The following is a 21708-nucleotide window of genomic DNA, read 5'->3' as shown; positions in this document are numbered from 1 at the left end:
TTTAAGCTGTTACCAGGCAGCTTTTGCTCGAGTCATTTTGCACATGGATCAGATGCAACCCCCCTTCCCTGAATGAAAGCGTAAACGAGTGCACCATCTGGCCAGCCCTTGGTCTGATTCAGCCCCAGCGCCTGCGGTGGTATTCCAAAATGTGAGGAATGCTCACCCAGTAGACTCGGTTCACATCCTCCCTCCCATTGACTAAAGCTGCTCTGTCCCCTTCTGGGCCGCTTTATATAAGAATTTGGTGGGAAGACTGGGTCTCTGAAATCGTAACCATCTTCAAATGTGCATGTGTGTGGTCTGAGCAGGCAGCTTATGCAATGAGAAATGGGAAGCCACTAAAATGATTCTGCTTCTAAATATTTTGACCTTTATTGACATTTGTAAGTAGCAGGCAGCTTAATTATCAATTAAAGGAAGTTATTAGCTACAAAAGGAGCCTGTTCTTTTTTTCCTTTATGGCTCTTTTCCCAAACCAGTGCTGTTAGATGAGATTTCTGCGGCAGGACAAGGCACAGGAGAGCCCAGGACACCTAGGCTACTTTACAGCTAAGCGATAGAGAAATCCTTACAGAAGTCAAAGAACTTTCATGAAGTGGATGCTCCAGAGACAACCCATTCAGAACAACAGACTCTCCATTTCTGTTAGTGTTAGTCTTGTATGAGAATCAGAGAATGGTTTGGGTTGGAAGGGACCTTTAGAGGCCATTTAGTCCAATCCCCCTGCAGTGAGCAGGGACATCCTTAACTAGACCAGGTTGCTCAGAGCCCCATCCAGCCTGACCTTGTGTTACAGCACTGTCACGTTTTTCTACATGGAATTGCTTGGTGGGAATTATTGCTGGCTGGTTTTCTTTCAAGCACACTCATAAACAAGGCCTATCCAAACTGGTTTTGGTGGGTTTTTTTTTTACAATATGCACTTAGGAGCTGGCGTGAGGACCTGAGAATATACAAGACTTGGCTACTAATCTTGATACATACTGTTAAAACAACTAGAAGTTCTACGCCAGAGGTGGATGACTTCCTACAGCAAACCAAACAGCTCCTTTAACATCACCTAGACCCCTGCTCTGCCTACAGGTTGCATGGGCTGGTAGCTCTACACACATTTATGGTCCCATTAGAGTGCTAGGATTGTCTGCTGGGTCATGGCAGTCATGACAACATCTTAATTAGAAAATATTTATTAGAATGAGCAATGCTCTCCCATAATTTTAGTTATCTTTCTTTCAATAAAAACTAGGAGAGCAGTACACCAAAACTGCAGTGTGAGCAGAGCTCTGATATCTGATAGATATTTATACACATATGATGTTTTTAACAAAAGTAGAGCTAATATGAATTAAAAATAGCCTCATGAAAGAACTACCCAACTCTGGACATCCATATTATTTTCAGGTTTTTAACACTTCCTAATGCTGTTTTAACAGTTTTTCTATATCCAGGTAGAAGCAATGTAGATAAGACATGGAAACCCAAAAAAAGATACTTGAAACGTAATTTCCTCACTGGGTGAATAATCCCAAGGTACCACTTCCCCAGTAGCTAGGAAGGTAGCTGCACGATCCAGGCCACATCTCAGAGTATATCAAACCCAAGACATCATGGAAGTTCCAGCATTCTCCCAGGCATAGTAATTCAGCTTTTCATCAGCTCTCCTCCGCCTTACATCAAAAGGAGTCCCACGATACTTTCCACCAACCTCAGCTTCTGATTTGCTGACAAACTCCTGGACTCTAAAGCAAGACATTTAATGCTATTTTTTTACTTCTCTGAATTTTTTCCCCAGATCCTCCTGGCTTTTTTTTGCTCTGTATTCTTTACACCTTCTTTATAGAGTTGGTAATTCACCCTCAGTTCCAGTGGAAAAAAAAAAATTACTTGCAACCTATTTGAAACTAAGAGTTTGATCCTGCAATCACTGAAGTCAAAGGCAACAAGGGCGTTTTGTTCAATGGGAATAGAACAGACCCAGAGTTCATGGACAGTGTGGTTTTAATCAGGGAGCCCTCACATTTGAAAGGAAATCATTTGCATCATATTAGTATTCATTGTCCACCTACACAGGATGGGAAATTTGCTGAACAAAAAGGTTAAGTGTGCTGATGCCAAGAGGGCTTGCCCATTGCAGAGCCGGTCTCAGCAATGAAAGCGTCTCAGCTGTACCTGTTCCAGGAAACCACATCAAAAAACCTCTGCATTCGTGGCTCAGGGGAGACAGACCTGTTTCTGACAGTACATAAAAGGTCAGCTGAGATCGCTGTGTGTATTATTTCATCCCAGGAACAGTCCAAGCGTACCAAAACCAAAAATAAAGCTCAAGCAGAAGGGAAGCTGCTGCAGCCCATCCGACCGGGTTTACTCAAATATGTTGCTTTAGATCAACAGAGAAATGTCCTCCTGAAAAGTGTTTATCAAGGGACCCTTGACTGGAAAAATGGTACAAGAGTTCTTTGTGCCTGTTGCAAAGAAGCATATGTGGTATTTACCATGCAAGACAGCTCTTCCCAGCCCGTGGGTCACAGAATCAGCTGCAGTCTGGGGATAATTTGGAAGAATCTGTGAAACACAACTGAGACAGGAAAGCCTGTTATCAGCAGGCTACAATTGCTACAGAGATGTAGCCTTCTCCACTGGAAAGTTTTAGGCACCTGCAGTTCAAATAAAGGTTGTAAGTCAGTTGTTTAAGTGTCCTATATGAGATTATTTTTTTCCTTCCTGCAATGTTTGATCTGATATTAGACATTACCTCTGGTGACAAAAGACTCAAGGCCCTAATTTTCTTTCCAAGAGGCTTCCCAAAGCTCCTTTGAGTCGCTTTCCAGTGTCATTTATACTCACTGAATCATTTTTCCCCTGATCTTTCAATTTAGAGCAGAATATGAAAGTGCAAAGCTCATCTGTTTCCAAGCCTTTTTTCTTTGGATGACTCTCTGATGATGAACAGCACCTTCTTATCCTCACATGTGAATCTGTGAAGCATGACTGGGAAAACTGGGAGCTTACAGAATGGTAAAGGTTAGAAGGGAGACTCTAATCTCTGGAGATTGTCTAGTTACTGCCCTGTCCTGGAGAGCCTACTAGAGACAGTGTGCTCTCCAACATATACATGCTGTCTGTGACCTCTGAAAAATGTACTATAAAAATTAATCTGAGTCATAAAAGAAGGGATAGAAGGGGTGGATGCGTTTTAAGTGAATTTAGACTAAGAGTCCTCATAATTAGCTGCTGGACTGCTCAGGAAGTCTGGTGGAACACAACAGGTATGGAGATACCTTTTCCTGCTGCTTGGCAGAAGCGGCTTCTGTCAGCTTGGTTGCACATGGCTCAGGCATGTCAGGTAACAAAATGTTGCAAGCACTAGAAAGTAGTTTGCCATTGGGACAGAAATTAATATCAATTGAACAGAACAGGGCAGGAAAAAAAACATACGGTGCTTGAGAAGAAAAAGCAGTGAAGCATGTTGGTGCAGGCAGCCCGGCCGTCAGCTCAGATTCAAAGTCGCTCTTTCCTCCACTCTGCACTGTGTAAGAGCAGTGAACTCCTCCCAGCCCCTTCAGTCTTGGATACAGAAATAATACAGATTCATCAGCCTTGTTGGGAAAAGACTCAAGATATTCATTTTCAAGGTGGAAAGCACCTTACAGTGGATCATTTCACTGACATGTTGTGGCTTTTCAGGACCACCGAATGTAACACCCTAAAAAGGCTGTGCATCTTTTATGAAAACGACTCAAGCCTGATCCCTCTTCTCCTTTGGCAGCTATTCTGGCAGCTTCTGCCTTACCAGCTTCTACTGGAGGGATAGGATGGGATCTCACATCTTGTGTGAACTTCTGGTCATCAAATATCTGAGGAGATACCATATTCAAAGATATTTTCCTAAAGATTAAAAATAAGTAAAGCTTGTGCAAATATCAGCCAAAGTAGCTGCTGATGTGCAGGCTCCAAAGACTTGGAAAAGCAACCCAAATCCAAGCTTGCAACAGTGAACAGGTATCAGTAGGAATGAAATATTTGCCTGAATTCTGATGACCTTGAACAATTCGGTAAATCACATCACTCCACGTACACAGCTTGATAGGAGTCAGACAGCTGCACTGCCCTTGAGAACTGGGCAGTGGGTTCTGGGAGGAAGGAAATAGCTGCCACATGCAGTAAATAAAAAGAAGTTTAAAAAAAAAAATACACACAGAGTTTGCTGCAGAATCATTCCATTCAGCCTGGCTAGAAACACAGGCAGCTACAAACCGATCATTCATCTCCAACATAAACACAGATTTGGTTAGACTAGCAGTAACATAGATTGAGATTTTTAGTAGATGACATAAATAAATGTATTTTTATATTTCCTGACCACATTAAGCTAGAAATCAGAGTTCTAAAATGTGAGCCACACACTAGAAGACTTCTAATAGCCAATAAATTCAGCTAGTCACAGTGAAGCAATGTTTTCTCCTTAAAGGTATATTTTGCTGCAGTGTATATAAATACAAGGGGACTTGTTTTTTTATGGATTTGAAATGATATGTAGCTGAACATGATCATTCAAAAAAGGTTAAAGTTCTTTCAGGAGGACAGCAAGATGGAAACCACTTCAGAAGGTGCAATCCCAGATCCCAAATATTATTTCTACATGGAAAGACATTAGTAAGGAGATGGGGGAAGGTTGAGGAAAATTACTTTCTCCCCAAAAGGCACAATCCAGGAGAGGAGAGCTAAAACATCCCAGCTCAAGAACATCAATGTATTCCTCTGTTCCTGTCCCATCTCTGCTACACTAAGAAAGTACAAAACAAGTTCTTACCCTGCACAGTGCATCCCCTTCCCATTTGTAAATTAGGGAGTATAGTGCTAGAATTCCTTTAGGTGGTCTCACAGGAATTAACAATCTTAGAGAATTACCAGTAATACTTAAGAGTTAAAATACTTAGATGCTAAAAGACATTTGATCTCTAACCCCGACAGCACTTTCAAGTGGAGACTGGCATTATCATCATGATATTGCACAACAGGAAGCTGAATACAACAGACGTAATGAATTTTTCAGCTTCTCAGAATGGGTCAGAAACAACATCAGGAGTGATTTTCAGGCAGTAGTTGGCCATACGACACTGAAAAGGTATCTGTGATCCATAAAGGCTGGTGTCCAGGCTGATGCCCTGCAGTCAGAGAACTTAATGATGAGATAGAACTTACAGGATCACAAGGCTGAATTTCAGCATGGCATTACTCACTAAGTGAGCTCTGGCTGCAGGACAACAGTGCACTGCGTGGACTTTGAAGGCAAGTCCTTCGATACGAAACAAAGTCGTTTAGTTGTTGGACCTACCACTTTCTGCGGGTCTCTTACAAAGAGACATGTTCCCAGTGGAGGAGCAATAAAGAGAGTCAGTGTGTACTGGCTCTACTGCCCGTTATTGACTGAATGTTATTGGAATAGCCAAGATGAAAATATCTGAGCGCTGATGTCACTCCGATACAATTGCTTTGGAGGCTGTTCAGTTTTCCTTGGGGCGCCTATTCATTCTAGGAGACTTGCTGATCTTTGTCTGATGGCTGGAGTTTTATGACCAGAAAGAAATGAAGATGGCAGCTAGGAGCCTCACTTCACAATAAGTAAAATAATCCTTTTAAGGGAGAATTTGCCATTTCTAGCTCAGTTTAAAAAACAGCAGTTGAGGCTAAGTAAATGCAATGTACTAGTGGAATAGATTTTAAAACACCAAGTACTTTCAAGGGGAATTTAGCTGCATGATGACAAACAAAAGAAAAATAATAACAACCTCTCCACCCACCTCTGCGAAGGTTGAAAAGTCAAGTATGCAAGAGCAAGAAACACCAGAATTAAGGTTGCCTTGTGTAGTCCTAATTCACTTCTCCTGTGTGATACAATTAAAAGATATTTATCCCCATGGCCTCACCCCATTGAGCGGGCAGGATGAACAGAGCCATTCAGTATTTCTTTTTTTACCTTTTTGAGTCAATGTGTGGCCTAGGTTTTATTTATAGCATGCAGTTTAAACTCTTCACTGAAAACAGGATTATTCATATCCTTGTGGGTTTTAATATAACACTTATCACAGAAATATTTGCTTCAAAAACATAACAAATGTCTCATGACAAAACCCCTGCCAATGAGGTAGGATGGTAGCACGGTCCCTTCAGCCCAAATGCTTAATCAGAATCAGAGGTCCCACAAGATTGTTTTGATTAGTATGAGATCATCTGAATGTAATATAGTATATAATATAGTCTTGGTTTTAGCAAACCAATGGGAACAAAACCCCATTTCTCTGAGAGAGAGCTCCAAAACTTCCACTGCCATGAAGTCTGCGCTTGAGAAACCATCTGTTTCCTTTCAGGATCATCCACAGCATTTGCAAACCGTGTTTTCTGTGGTTTAAAGCACCTCCTTCAAAGACCACTGAGCAAACAACAAGCAAGGCCTAGTCTGGAGCCAAGCAATGGAGCAGAATAAGCCTAGAATGAAATTATTCCTAGCTCACTTGATTTTGGAAGATTCCCCCTGAAATTTGCAATTTAGAAGAAAAAAACCATTACTCCCTACCTCTGTTTGCATGCCCTTATTTAGAAGCCTATATGCATGCAATTATGTATATACACCTAAAACCAACAAAGTAGTCATATGTGGTTGCAAAAAAACTGAAACAACTTCACGTTTGTAGGATTTTTGTTGGAACACAACAGTGCTAAAGATCTTTTTCAGCAGTTAATCAACCATCAGCAAAGTTCTAAAGAAACTTTAATTCAGGGACTACATAATCATTCTTCTCACAAACAAGACAACTCACATCCACAATTTTGATTTGGATCTAAGCTACAAATCAAGTAACTCTTCTTTGGAGACACCGTCTCTGTAGAAAAAAATGTTACCTCACGTTCTTCCACCAGTATGAAACCCATTTGAGAAATACAATTTTCAAGTTTATGCCAGCCTGCAATCCCACCTGCACAACCTCTCAGAGAAATCAGTTTGATTCCCTGTGTCATACTGCTTGTTTTACATTGTAGACTTAGAGAAAAATGCTTATGTTAGAAATATTTAAAAAAAAAATTTTACTTACACTTCTGCCAGCCATCAGGATCTCTTTATATTCTTCTGGTCTGTATTGCTTATCTCAAACTGTTCCTCAGTGATACTCTCTTCAGGGGAGAGGATCTGACAGCTGAAAGAGAAATGCACAATGCTGAAAGTTTATATCCACAAGACTGGAAATTTGGCATGTCTGGAGGCTTTATCATTATTATTACAAATATATTTTGGAATTTGTGTCTTTGGCGTAACTGGAAGATTCGTTGTAAAGAATGTAGCTGCTCTTTTTCAAAATGTGTTAAATCAGCTTGGATTACTTCAAACTCAAGTACTTCAGCAATGACTGTAACTAAGAATTTTTTCGATTTTATGTAGTAAAAAAAAAGTTAACAAATAAGATCTCAAGTATCACTTAGCAGCATCTTTAAAAATACCACCATTATTATCCTAGGATGCAGCTACCTGAAACACTGGCGCTGCTACAACCTGCGCTGGATCAAGTTTTGTTAGTTAGAATGGCTTTTTTTCTTTAATTCAAAGCTATTTTGGAGTTTAGTTACTCCTCTGTAACACCTCCTAGCTTAAAGCCAGACCTCTAATTCACGCAGACAGAAGTTGATGCTACTGTCTAGATTGTAAGTCCATCCTTTCACTCACCATTATTCTTTCGTAGTATTAGTACTACAGCTCGATACAAATCAGTTGTAATAGCACCAGGGATCTTCCATTGCAGATATGGACTTCACTTAATTAACTAAGTGTTGTACAAACACAGCAGGGGAAAAAAATGATCCCTTCCTCAAAGACACTGATGCAATTATTTTGTTGTTCTGGCATGAGGACCACAAGGCATTTTGCAGTTCAGTCTCTCAGGAAGGAAGGCTGTAATTTCAGTCCTGTTTTACAGACGGGAAACTTGAGGAGACAGTTCAGTAGCCAGACACAATGAATTACGCTTTCTCTCTGGAAGTGGACATACTCAGAGTACGCATTTCACTTCAAGAATACATTAAATCTCCATTGGCATCACTTGGTATTCCGCTCGAGTAGAAGTTGATAATGAGCACTAGTAAGGCCTCATCGCTGAAACTCATCCCTGAAAAGCCCAAAGTAAAAGCCATTGCTTTTTTTTTTTGCTAGTTTATTTGTTTGTTTGAATAAATAAGCTACAAGAAGTACCAGGCCATGCCACCAAACAACTCTGTGCTTTTCACTGGCATTTTTCGACGTGCTCTGCAGTGCAGGTGGTGATCAGCATTGCAACCATTCCGCAGGTCAAGGCTCCAGGGATACAAGCCCAGGCTCAGCCTGGCGCTCCCCTGACTCTCCCCAGCTCCTCCAGTGCTGCCCAGTGCTCCTCTTTGTGGGACACAGCTAAAGGCTCTGCCAGGATCTCCACTTTCCTCTCCAGCCTGAACCTCTAGACCTGAAAGAAGCAAAACTAGTCTCAGTGTCTTTGGTTACCAAGGTGCTTTATCTGTCTGCTTCCTTACAATTTGTGTCTGCCCACTGCATCAAAAAACGACTAATGTCGTACCTTCTAGGGTAGCATTAAAGATAAAACATCCAAGCGGTGTGTTTTAAAACTGGTAGTCACATTTGACAGCCAGAAGCACTGAATCTGAATGTTTCATAAACTAAGTTGAATATCCATAGAAAGAACAACTGTATGATTGCAGCAATGAGCTAATTCAACTAATTCAATAATGAACTAATTCAGCTCCTTCCAGAACAATTCGTGAACTCTTACTCATTAGCAATTGACAGTGCTTGGGGACCTTCATTAATCATCAGTATTCCTAGATGTTATATGTATTTATGTTATGGGTGCAGTGTAAAGATGGACATGGAAAAAAAACATAGCTGTGCCTTTTTGTTCATACTCACAAACAGTGGTGGGAAAACCTCCAAAAGCATTCTCGATGTTTTGTAGTTGTCAAGACACTTCGTTTTCTCTCATTCCCAAGCTTCAGAGGCTTCCTCTTTGTGATTGCAAACAGATGATGGTAGAGCATGCAATTAGACTAATATAAGTAAATTCCAATCAGTGGTAGCCTGCAGCAGCTTCTCAGTGTTCACATCAAATAGAGGCCAACTCTTAGCACGAAGCTGTCAGCAGGAAAAGATAAATTAAAATTGATTTTTAGAAGCAAACTCCTGTGACCTTCTCCATTGCACCCAGGAGTATCTATAACATCTGTCATTTATTATATATCATGGTTGGGATTTTCAACCATCCACTGCGCCTGGGCATTCAAACTCCAGTGTGCACCTTTGACTGTATCAGTGCAAAGTCTCATGAGTTTTGACCATTTGGGAGAACAGCGTTCCATAAAAGGGGAAAGCATCTGCACCTCTACATGCACCAAGAAACAGCATTAAGAATATACAATTTAGGAGTTTATTTGAAAATTACACCTTTAAAATTTGAGCTTTTAGTACAACTAGAACAGATTCTGCAGATTTACCCTATCCTTGCCAATCTTTACAATCTTTCTTTACGTAACAGAGGTGGCAGATTCTCAAATATTTTAGTTTTTCCAAAAACTACCCCAGTAAAACCAGTGGTTAGTGATAACAGCTATTTGGTGTGTTCAATGGGCATAAAATATGATAGTTCTAGCTTTCGTAATAGTGTAGGGCCTGGTAAGTAAATATGGCGTAACTTTGACAGTTACCTGTCTTGATCTCATCTCAGGGATCACAGTTCAAACAAGATCTTCCAGGCTTCTGGAGGTCTTAAGATGGAGACAGTCTTCAGAAGCTGCTTTCCCAGGATGCAGGAAGATTGGTATCCCCCACAGTGGGAGGCCAGCAGAGGTACCCCTGTCAAACTGGGTAGCAAACAGTTGCATGGTAAAATTCTGCTAACGGTGCCAGCCAGCGCCATCGGAGCACGGCACCCCAGGCGCCCCGGAAGGGTGTCGAGCCTCCTGGTAGTCCAAGGGCAGGCAGGCTTCTCTGCAGACCAGGTCAGCTGATGGCACCAAGAGCTGGGGAAAAGGCATATAACAAGGTCAGGTCTGCCAGAGTTTATCAGGTAAAGGGCAGAGCTGTGCAAACACGACCACATCAGTCTGGCCAAAAGCATTTATGTAAGAACTAAAAATGGCTCCAAGCAGGGAAAAGTGGGCAATCTTTATTCTAAAGTTACTGGGCAACCCCGGTGTATATATGCAATTTCAAAACCAGGCTTTTTAGAGCAGAATGAATCTCCAATGTGCTCGATCTCTTTTCATAGGCAATAAAGTGCGTCTCCCACATTTCCAAACACTCCTTTCTGCCTTTAGAATTCACTTAGTCCCAAGAAACAGTTCTGAACATCTTCAACATTAACAACTATATTCCCCCAACTGCCTCAAGTCAAAGCAACACGACTGATTGTAAAGCCAGGCATCCTCATTTCAATTACTTCCAATTTTCTATTTTTCTCTGAGCAGCAAGTCCAGGCCATTAGTACAGTTGAGCGTTAGACAAAAAGTTTCCAAAAACAGTGAACATAATACAACGAAAGTCATTTTGTAACACAGAAAAATACAAGTACAGTTATACAAGTGTTCTTGTTCCAAGAACAATTGTAAGCGGGTTTTGTTTTGATTTTGAAAAATCTCCAGTATCTCAGGGTAGTTGCAGTGGACCACACACTGGAAAAATTACGTGTTTTTCTGGTCACTGTATAATAAGAAAGGATTTTTCTCTCTGAGACAGAAAAGGCCTATTCAAGGTTGGACAGAGAGTGCAACTGGGAGGAATGAAGAATCAGGAAGCTGGAGAGATTGCATGAGGATGATTTGGTCTAGTTGTCTGAACAGCTGCCAGGGAATTAGGAAAGATAGTTTCTACTTTTTCACCAGTCTAGGAAAAACATAAGGGCTAGAAGCAAATATCCAATAAATACCAGTTTTATGGTATCTGTTATTAGGGGTGACTCCATCTCTGGTTGTCTATCTGGAGATAAGAGGTTTTGCAACACAAAGTGTAACACACATCGAAAATAAAGCGGGAGGATAAGTACCAATTCATTTAAGATAGAGGGTTTTGTGCCAGTTTTTGTGGTACGGTCACACAGTGTCCTGCAGCAAGACAATACATAAATATCTACATCCTTTATGGATGAAGGCCCACTGCAGGCTGTGGACAAGTGAACAGCAGATAAACCGGGACCTGAGAGTCAGTTGTGACTTTCCCCTGACTTCACAACCCACTGTAAGCCAGCTGCATAAACTGCTTTCCAGGTTATTTTACTGCAGTCATTGGGCAATTTTGGATGGACTCTAATGAGTACCTTTTTTTAACATTCATTTTACCAGTAAAACAAAATAAAAGGTTTTATAGCCTTGATATGCTTCTGGCACATTTTAAAAACGGCTGCTAATAAAACTTTTCCAAGATGAAACAAGAGGAAAAAAATGACCAAACTGTAGCAATGCAAATACAACTTCAGGGTTTTTTTGGTGAAGTTGCTCTTTTATGCAGGAAACTGGGAAACAACATCACAGCAAAAGATTGTGTTAAGAGAAGAAAACCCATGTAAGCACAACTTACAGAGCAGAATAGCATCACGTTCCTAGCAGCCTGTGTTAGATGCAGTTTGAAAGAACCATGTTTTCCTGCACACCAAGGGCTTGCTCCTCGTGACCGCTGAAGTCAGTGACAATTTCCCAGATGACTTTAGCGATTCATGAGCTACCCCTAAAGCAGCAGACTGGCCTGTGCGTATGGCACCAGGCAGAGGGCCAAGAGACCTGAGTTCAGGTCCCAGCGTGATACAAACTCCCTGTGCGACTCCTGTCCAGTCTCCCCAGGGCCCAGCGTCACATCCATAAAGAGGGGTGATCTGTCTTTGTCTGCTTCCACCGTCAGTTCTCTGAATAGTCATAGCATCTCTCCTGGCACATCAAAACGTTTTTTTGTGTGTGTGTGCACGCGTGTTTTTTAGGTGCAATTGTGATTTAACAAGGAATGACTAATGCACACCCTTAATCACCGCAACTCCAGCATCGTACAGCGCTGCAATGATTCTCACACACTGCCCTACCCAGTTCTGCGGGAGATAAAGTACGCCAAATGCACAGCAAGTGCTTAGAAACGTGCCTTAAGCACCAAACTCAGCTGCAGTAGGCTGATCTATGTATACAATATTGCCCTTTACATGCACCATAAATCACAAAGTGCATGAGCTTCTTGATTTTCAAGGATCACCTCCTCCATGCTGGAAAACGGGCTCTCCTGATGAGCAGGAGGTCAAGCACGCATACCAAGAGACCTGCACGGATGAACAAGGAGCCCCTGACGATATTCCCTCTATCGTTTCAATGCACTTTTTCACTTCTGAGATCAGAGGTCGTATATGAACTATAATGTTGTAACTTCTTTTACCAGGCAACATTTTTAATGTTAGCGCTCTTTCATGAAGTTGACCACGAGAGGGCACCAGTACTGCTCTAAAAAAAATAAAAAGCAAAACCCAAACCTATTAGCTAAATAAATAAATAAATGGGAACTTGCTTACAAAGTGTGTATCTTAAACAGCATAGGACAGCTGGTTCCATGGTCATGAGCCACCCACCCACAGAAAGTCCAGTGTCAGGCAGCTACATGGGTGCACTGCAGTGGGGAGAAAATCACCCAACTACCTAGAGCCAACAAAACCGGTGCGTTTTCTGCTCCCCCTACAAGCCCCCCTTTGCTTACAGACCCCCTTTGCTCAGGGTGGGTGAGCGGGAGGTTCACACATGTTTGTCTCAGTGTTGCCCAGAGCCTCCCTCCGCACGCCTCTGTCCCACCGCAGGCCTCCAGTGCGGGAGCAGCAGTTACCTCCACTGCTGCTCTTGGGAGGCTCAGCCCCTTCGCTTTGGGCAGAGAAAGGCTTTTCATTCCTGAAAGCCAGGTGAGCAGAAACCTCCAAAGCCACAGGTTTTCAGCCCAGCAAGCTCCAGCAGGGGGTTTGCTGGTTTCACAGTCTTCAGTGCGTGCTGTCCATGAGAAGGACTGAACGGTAACTCACAGAGCTAAAGGGACGAACAGCTACAGCTCAAGCTGCACAGCTGACCTGCAAGACTGGGAGAGTTGTTTTTCTCACAAAGACCTCACCATGAGGAAATCCTCTAGAAACAGAGAAAAGAAGCAGCATATTACTTTTCCAGACTGCATCCTAAATACCCGATTCAAAATTATGCCACGTCAAAACAAAACCCTCGGCCTCACAAAATCTCCCATCGAGATCTCCCTGCCAAATGCCATCTAGGAGACAGAGATTTGCACCAAGAGAAAATAGTCTGCAAATACCCTGTTGAAGAGCAAGTGCAATTATGTATGAATGTATAATCTCTCGCAAAGCTGATTTTGCTTACAAAGGAGAATACCTCATTGCTAAAAGATTCGTATGGTTAAGCTAAACCTTTTCCTGCAGCATTGACCGTGAATACAAAAGGATTGTTCTTTTTTGTTTTGGCTGCAAGTGACTGTTTCCAACGAGATGTTTCTCCTGAGTTTTTGTGACAGTTGGATTAGTTCCGTGCAAGTACTCTGTGAAAGTAAATTTATTCTGAATGCCCTGGTAAATTTCTGGCAGTTCAGAGGGATCTCCCAGTTGGGACACATCCGTTGAGAAGAACACCAGGTAAGCCAGAAATGGGGGAAAATTAAAATAACTCAATCTCTAATCGGGTAGACGGTAATAGAGCTGCTAGGGAACGAGACAGTCAAAAGAGTGTTTTACAGTACCAGCCTTACAGTCTACACTTGATGAACCTTTTTGCACTAGTCGAAGAGCTGTTTCTCCTGCTGTGTTTGTAAAGGTACGTGCCAGAAAAAATGAGCAATGAAGAGTTCAAAAAACCATGTATTCATTTGAAAAGAAAATTAATTGATTGAATATTCCACAATGAACTGTGCACAAAGTAAGACTATTTTCTTCAATACAGGGTGTTGTAATGTCATGTTTGTTTAAAAATGTTTCCTGTGCTTGAGCAATTCTTGAAGTACTGAAATTATTTCTAATACAGTTATCAGGCCAAAGAGTGAAAAAATATACTGATTTTGATTCAACTGTTATTCCTAGCTCCAAACAAATTATCCAAAATAGGAATCACTTATTTGTAACTATCTAAACCCATAACAAACACCCTAAAATATTACTAAAGCTATGCTTTAACTTTGCAACAGAAATATCAGCACACGTGCAAAAGCATACAGTCCTGTTCCCGCATGGTTAATTGCCTCTGCTACCGACAGCACTGATAAACCTCGCAGAACACACTTTCTGTTCTCCTGGCTTTTCACATGACTGTCAGTCATTGCTAACAAGAATACGAAGGGTAACGCTAAATTTCGACTGACTTATTAACTAGGCTGAAGAGCTAGATTTGACTGTCAATGTTCAAATTAAAATCACGTGTATTTGTAGAAGTATAAAAACACAGAGCTTTTAGACCCTGTGATTTTTTTTAAATGGTTGTAGTCTGCTCTATTTTTCTTCCCCTTGCAATCTAAATGTTCACATTAGAAATGCAGAGGTGAAGATTCTTTTAGTCTGAGGCTCAAGGCCTTTGATGTTGAAGCAGGTACATTTCCCAAGGCAGCTGTGCAGTTCCTGCAATAACTAGGAGATACGGAATGCTCTCCAACAGGCACAGAAGAGCGAGAGGTCTCTGGGGTCATACGTTCATTACACGTTCTGAAAAGCGGTTCCTTCGACTTTTGGTTTTAGCCAAACTTGTTTTTTCATTTTGCTCAGGAACCAACCTGCAGGCAACGCAGGTCTTCCACAGGCTGCTTGGCTCTGGTGTCACAGACCACTGGGGCCTGACCCTCAGCCCAGGGAAGTCAATGCAAAGAACCCCACCAGGCTTTGCCATGGGTCCGAAATTTTTACACGTGGGAAACAGATGCTACAAAAAGGTGGTAAAAAGAAATCAACTGTTGCTTAGCTATGTTCAGCCAGTATCTCCCATTGCTGACGTCTCCTAACAGAGAAGGTGAAGGAGCCACAGTGGGCTCACCGTGGGTCCCCTGATTCTGAAGGTGCTTTTTCCACCCTCATTCTGCCCCTTACCACGAGAAGAGATCCTGGGTAAAAAGCAGTTCCCCTCTTGCACGTCGCAGAAAGACGGCAGCAATTCTGCTTTCATACAGGCAGCAAGGACGTGGTATTTCCAGACCTTCATTTGCCTGCTCTCGGGACCCCTAAGGCTGTTAAGGGCTCTGTCCCACACACGCAGTCCAATCGATTGGCTGAGCATACATGTCCAGTCCTGCAATCCCAGTTTGCTTTTCAAAGCTCCAGATGAATTCACTTATTAAATATTATTATTTTAAAAGATATTTGTTCTACTTTTTCTCACTTTGTAACCCCATCTTCAAATTCACTGATGGAGGCTCAGGAACGTAAAACAGATCCTTCAGGAACTGTATAAATTTGGGAGAAATATTGCTGTTCTACAAAGCCCTTCTGACACTTCATTTAAAATGGTTAGAACTGCTCATCCCATACATAGTTTAACCTGATTTAGCAGTTAAAAATACAGTGCATACATAGTAGCATTTTAAATTGATGCTGGAACTGGATAAAAGGCACATCATCACGATAAAAGCTGTTATTATTAAAACTGCAACAATTGCAAGTATTAATTTTCCTTTCATATTTCCACAAGGTTTGTTTCCATTACATATTTCGGTGGCAAGATGCTAGCAGCACAATCCTTTTTATTTCTCGCTCCCACTCACAATCACTGCAGGGTTTTAGTTACCGACACTGGTGGGACGATTTGAAACCCAGAACAGAACAGCTACCAGCAAAGAGACTTTTAGAATATGGCAAAGATAAGTAACTTTACAGAAAACATGCAGGGAGTGCTTCTAATAGCTATAGTTTTGCACTTCATTCTTCTCTCACTTTCATCACCCTGCCAGAAGCTTAACTGCATCTTCCACTTAGCCCAAGCAATGCTTTCAGCCTTCAATGAAAATCGTACCCATTCAGCAGAAAAAAAATAAGCTTTTCCCTTTGATCCCCCTAAGCCTGCTTTGCAGAGCGGCAGTGCTTGACAATGCTCTTCTATTTTATCAGGTGGGAACTTGCAGAGAACACTTTGCAGTAACGAAATTAACAGCGATGAAGACTTGCATTTTGAGAATATGGTATATGCTCGTGCCGGTAATACGGCTGAACACAGCTGAGGATTTCCAGTGGACAAAGAATAATCCAGGCTCTTTCTCTTACGGCACTTTTCCAGCTAGTACTTTTGAACTACAGTTGATTGTGGGTTTTATAATGCTCCAGATCTACCTGGCTGTTTGCACAAGAAAGCTACCGAAAGGTTTGCCTCGTCCTTCCAGGGAAATGGCAGAAACAAGAATCCGGGCCCTCGCAGAATGTATACTTAACATCATCTCCTGCACCTAGCCTTGGACACAGAAGGATCCACGTAACCCCGCACTTCAGACAGTCACTCCAAACAGGAAACTCTAATAGAAAAAGCTAATAGATTAGTATTTCATAACCAGATCTGCCTTTCCTGTCTGTGATTGAGTAAGAGGCACCATGTAACAAACCACACCTGAGAACTCTTCTCCTTTTCCATAAAATAGCTACAACTAATGAAGAATTATAAACTAAAAATATCCTTTGTATGCAGCTAATGTAAGAAATGAGTGTGAGTGAAGTAACTGTGTTGGGTTTGTTTCAAGCTGTTTAGTATTATCTAATTCACTTTTCAGTAGTGCTTTGTGAAACCTTATCCTTTCTTCAACATACATTTATACACAATCACACATTCCATTTAATCAAAATCAAAACTATATAGGCACTGATTTGTTATCATGCTCAAGATTTTAAGTGGCTTATGAAATGGATTAATCATGTCCTTTTGTATAATACTAGAAAAACAATCCAGAATCTTTCTGTGTATTTTACATAACAACAGCTAAACTTGTAATCACCAAAAAAATCCATAAAAACCAGAGGCAGAAATGATGCGGGAACCAAATTTTTTCCTACAGCAAGACATTTCTGCCACGCTATCAATGCGTCATCACTGTAAATAATAGTAACAAGGTTTAATATATGAAAGAATTAGATTCCTTTTTCAGTGCTTCAGAAGAGGATACCACTACCCTATACCACTTTTTCAGACAGTCCCTTTTTCTGCACCGATAAAGCTTGATGAAGAAAACATCGGCCTCTTGTTCTGTAGGCATGCAATGCAAATTTAGTACGAAGACCAGTTTTGCAGGAAACTGTTTAAATGATAACTGACTTCTTTTCACCTTCAGGTTTTTCATGGGGTGTTGGAAGTCCTTCATACCAGACTGAAGGGGCCTGGGACAAGGATGGGAAAGGACCAAAGTATCTGGGATGCTTTTACTCACAAGCAAGGGAAAGTGTTCAGAAATGAAACAGGAGATTCAGTGTGTGATGGCTACTACAAAGTTAAGGTACCACTAAAGAGGAATGACCCCTCTAGAAACATTCTGGAGCCATTTCATGACGCTGGTTGCCCATTTTGAAATAACAGCATACATGAAGCGCTTTTGTTGCTCTATAGGCTCATGTAACTTAGGAAGCCAAGGGATGGTATTTTCAATTAGTTTAGTAAAATCTTCTTCCCTAATAATCTCATAGAACCAATAATACCAGTTATTTCCCAAATACCTCTCAGTTTTTCATGATTTTTGTGTCCAAAGAAATACTCTACATTTTGTGGGAAGTCCAAATGCTTGGCTAGAAGAACAACCATGAACACATTTGAGCTCTGAATAAAATTATCTTTTTTTTTTGTGTTTGAGCAACTTTAAAGGTTTTCTATGTATATTTAAGAATAAAACATCAGATACTTTAAAATTCAGTCAGAATGGATAACAAATAAATAACCAATGCAGCTCTATCAGCAATACATTTCCAAGCTTAAAACCATCAAAACCAATTCTAGAACTACTGTCCTGGAGGAAAAACAGATACACCACAAGAGGAAACCAAATGACTGTGATAAGCCAGTATCACATAATTGGAATTCCAACTAATTTGATAAAAGTTATATCCCCGAGGTTTTTCCACATACACGAAATCCGAGGGAGAATCAAAGGTCTCAGCAAAAACTCAGAGGGAAGAAACTAATCATGCCTTACTACCCTAAAATGGGAAAATGCAGGAGAGATTTCATTTGATCTCTCTCAAACAAGTAAAAGCTTGAACAAACACCTTAATAAAAACCCACAGAGGATGGAACTCTGCAGCTCACTGGGCTGTCGCACCAGAAGAGACTGACACGATAATCACAGGACCTATTTTTCAGAGGATTCAGGCATAAATGGTAGTATTTCAATGCTTACTCCTGTAGGCTTCTATTTTGAGATACTTTCTAGAACTTGTTTGTATGTGTTCAGTTACATGGTCCTCTTTGTATAAAAGCACTTTCTCTCTTTGCTCTCATCACCAGAATTCTCTTTGCATTGCCTCATATACCATCAGTTTCTAATTTCATTTCACATCGAAGATGTGTGATTTCTTAGGAAAAGAACATGTATTTATACTGAATTTATTTTTTGTGCTAACTCCAGTATGAGACAGTAAATGAAAGCGTGCGGAATCATGTTTTTGTGCCCAAGCTGAAATGTTTGAGGTCAAGATTTACAGGCTTATATTATTTTTTTAAAACATGCGCATTACAAATTCTGACATAAATATAACTGTGTTGCAGAATACCTCAATTCATTAGGGCTGCGAGGATGGTGAGGGGACTGGAGCATCTCCCCTACGAGGAGAGGTTGAGGGAGCTGGGCTTGTTCAGCCTGAAGAAGAGAAGGCTGCGAGGGGACCTTATAAATGCCTACAAATATCTGAAGGGTGGGGGTCAGGAGGATGGGGCCAAGCTCTTTTCAGTGGTGCCCAGTGACAGGACAAGGGGCAATGGGCACAAACTGAGGCACAGGAAGTTCCGTCTGAACATGAGGAAGAACTTCTTCCCTCTGAGGGTGACGGAGCCCTGGCCCAGGCTGCCCAGGGAGGTTGTGGAGTCTCCTTCTCTGGAGATATTCAAGACCCGCCTGGACGCGGTCCTGTGCAGCCTGCTGTAGGTGACCCTGCTTCGGCAGGGGGCGTTGGACTAGATGACCCACAGAGGTCCCTTCCAACCCCTACCATTCTGTGATTCTGTGATTCATTCTTCTGTCCTCTATTTGATGGTGACAACATTCAGTTTAGATAGCTGTTAACACAAAACATTACAGGATTTCTTCGGAGAGTCAAGGAAAAAAAAGTTTAAGAAGGAAGTAGAGTCATCATCCCAAAGCAAATACAGAAAATCACTGATGGAATCCTCTTTTGTGCAACTCTTCTATGGATTTTCTGCATTCGGTACTATTTAAGGCAGATGAATAACTGTCGAGTTATTCGGCTCGGACTTGAGATATGTTAACTGAGTTTTCCTTCCACAGGATGACATTCAGTTACTGAAGGAGCTGAAAGTTAATCACTATCTATTCTCTATCTCATGGCCTCGAATTATGCCACTGGCATCAGAAGTAAGCATAACAATTTCACCACATTCTTACCAGTATTAGCATGCAAGTAATTTTACTCGTAAGTATACCATAGTTGTTTAACATTACTGTTAAAGAGATTTCCGCTTCTTTTTCTGCAGAACAGAGTTTAACCACTACACATCCATTACAGTACACCCATAACTGTAATGTCAAATTCCTTGGTTAAAATTTTTAGATTTCTATTCCTCCAGTTATTTGAACAAGGTAACTTCTTGTCTGTGTGTTTCATCAGCAGAACAAGTGAATGAGAAGGGAATACAGTTCTACAATGATACAATTAATAGTCTTCTGGAAAACAATATTATCCCTATTGTGAGCCTCTACCACTGGGATCTTCCACAGGTTAGACAATATTTAAATTAGTGAAATGTCTAATTTAAGTGCTTCTGACAGAAATAAATTTCCTAAGTTTGAGGACTATGTGCACGTTAGAAAAATGTTTAAAGATGCCAGCATGCTTTTAAGTGTGCTTATATGTATTTTCTATTAATTTGCATTTTATATACATTGTAGTTTTGAAAAATATTCTGAGCTACTGAAATATAAATAGAAGTCTGAAATGGTGACAGAGATTGTTCTTCCTACAGTATCCACACTCTGCATACTCATCAGTATTGCGTTACTAATATTCTACCTTCGAAATCATAGTTAATATTGCAGGCTTACACAGATCTTCATTTTGCATAATAAATAAAATGCAACTTATTATATTGGTTAAAGTTTACCACAGATGCCTCTTTTTATACCACTGTAAAGACAAAGAAATATTACTTTACCTATCCACCTAGCGCTTTTTATGGTTTTTTTCTATTCAATTCCCAAACCATAATCTAAAATTTTTTATCAAAATCCAAGCTACACTTTCTTTCTGCATTACTTTCTACTAATTTTAAGTAGCAGATTTTGTTTCTATCTTGGAAACTACTTACGTTTTGTTCACCAGAAAAATAGTTAGCTAAGACTAAAGTGGTTCAAAGCTTGCCAGTACAAATTAAAAGCTGTTTGCAAATTCCAATTTTCAGTCTGTTCATCAACAGACTTTTAATTAGCACGTAACTGCTATTTGAAGACAGACACATAATTTTAAAATAGAAAAGGATTTAAGTATTCCATGAGCCCTGCTTAAACATTAACTTATTCCTGTCTAAAAAATAGGATAATATACACCTTACTGTTTAGGTGTGGGGAAGAATTATTTGAAGTGATTAATCAAAGATGACAACTGCTGAGTCAGAGCTAAACCAAGGACTTGTATCTCCCTAGTTTCGTTTACAGGGAACTAGGTTTACGTCATACGACTTTATAATATACTACACACAGAAATGTGTATTATAAGTAATCCAAGCACTTCCAGACTGTAATATTCCACAATATTCCACCTCAGATTCACTTCTGCTGCAGGTAGGAACAAGTTAAGTACATGACTATAAAACACTGGTTCCAGAATATGGCCACCTAGCTACATCTGTCCTTCTGTTGTGCTTGAAATTATTCCTCTAAAGCAAAGAAAGCAACAAACAAGTTTTCTGTTTAGCTTGCACTCTATTTTCAACACTGCACGTGCATATACTGAATATAGAGTAACTGTACACAAATCCAAAAAAGAGCCTTGTTCTTAACTTCTCTTCAAAAGCTAACTATTAAATTGACAGTTATTAAGATATAATATTAGGAAAGGGATAAGAAAGAAGATTTACTGAGGAGGAACCAGAAATGGTAGAAAATTATCATTTTTAAAGAGCATGAATATTGTGGTTTTCCTTATTCTTACTTATCAATAGTTAATAGTTTCTTCTATGCAAAACGTTTCCGTCTCAAATTAGTTAGTCTGCATATACTACGCTATGTAATTGTTTAAAATGACTCTACCAAAACATTACATACACTATCTAATCAATGTAAGAATATATGCAACTGTCAGGAATTAATCCCAACATATTTAAAAGATTATGTCCAGCCAGTTGTATTGAACATTTTTTTTTTCAGAAAATTATGCAAAAGTATCCAAGACAACACTGTTAAAATAATTCACTTGGCATTGAGGGAAAAAAATTAACTTGAAGAGAAGAGAGAAGTATACCCAAGAATACCCCAAAACATAA

This window comes from Opisthocomus hoazin, chromosome 10, assembly GCF_030867145.1.
Source record: "Opisthocomus hoazin isolate bOpiHoa1 chromosome 10, bOpiHoa1.hap1, whole genome shotgun sequence".
Classification (NCBI taxonomy): domain Eukaryota; kingdom Metazoa; phylum Chordata; class Aves; order Opisthocomiformes; family Opisthocomidae; genus Opisthocomus; species Opisthocomus hoazin.
This window is presented reverse-complemented; position numbering follows the sequence as displayed.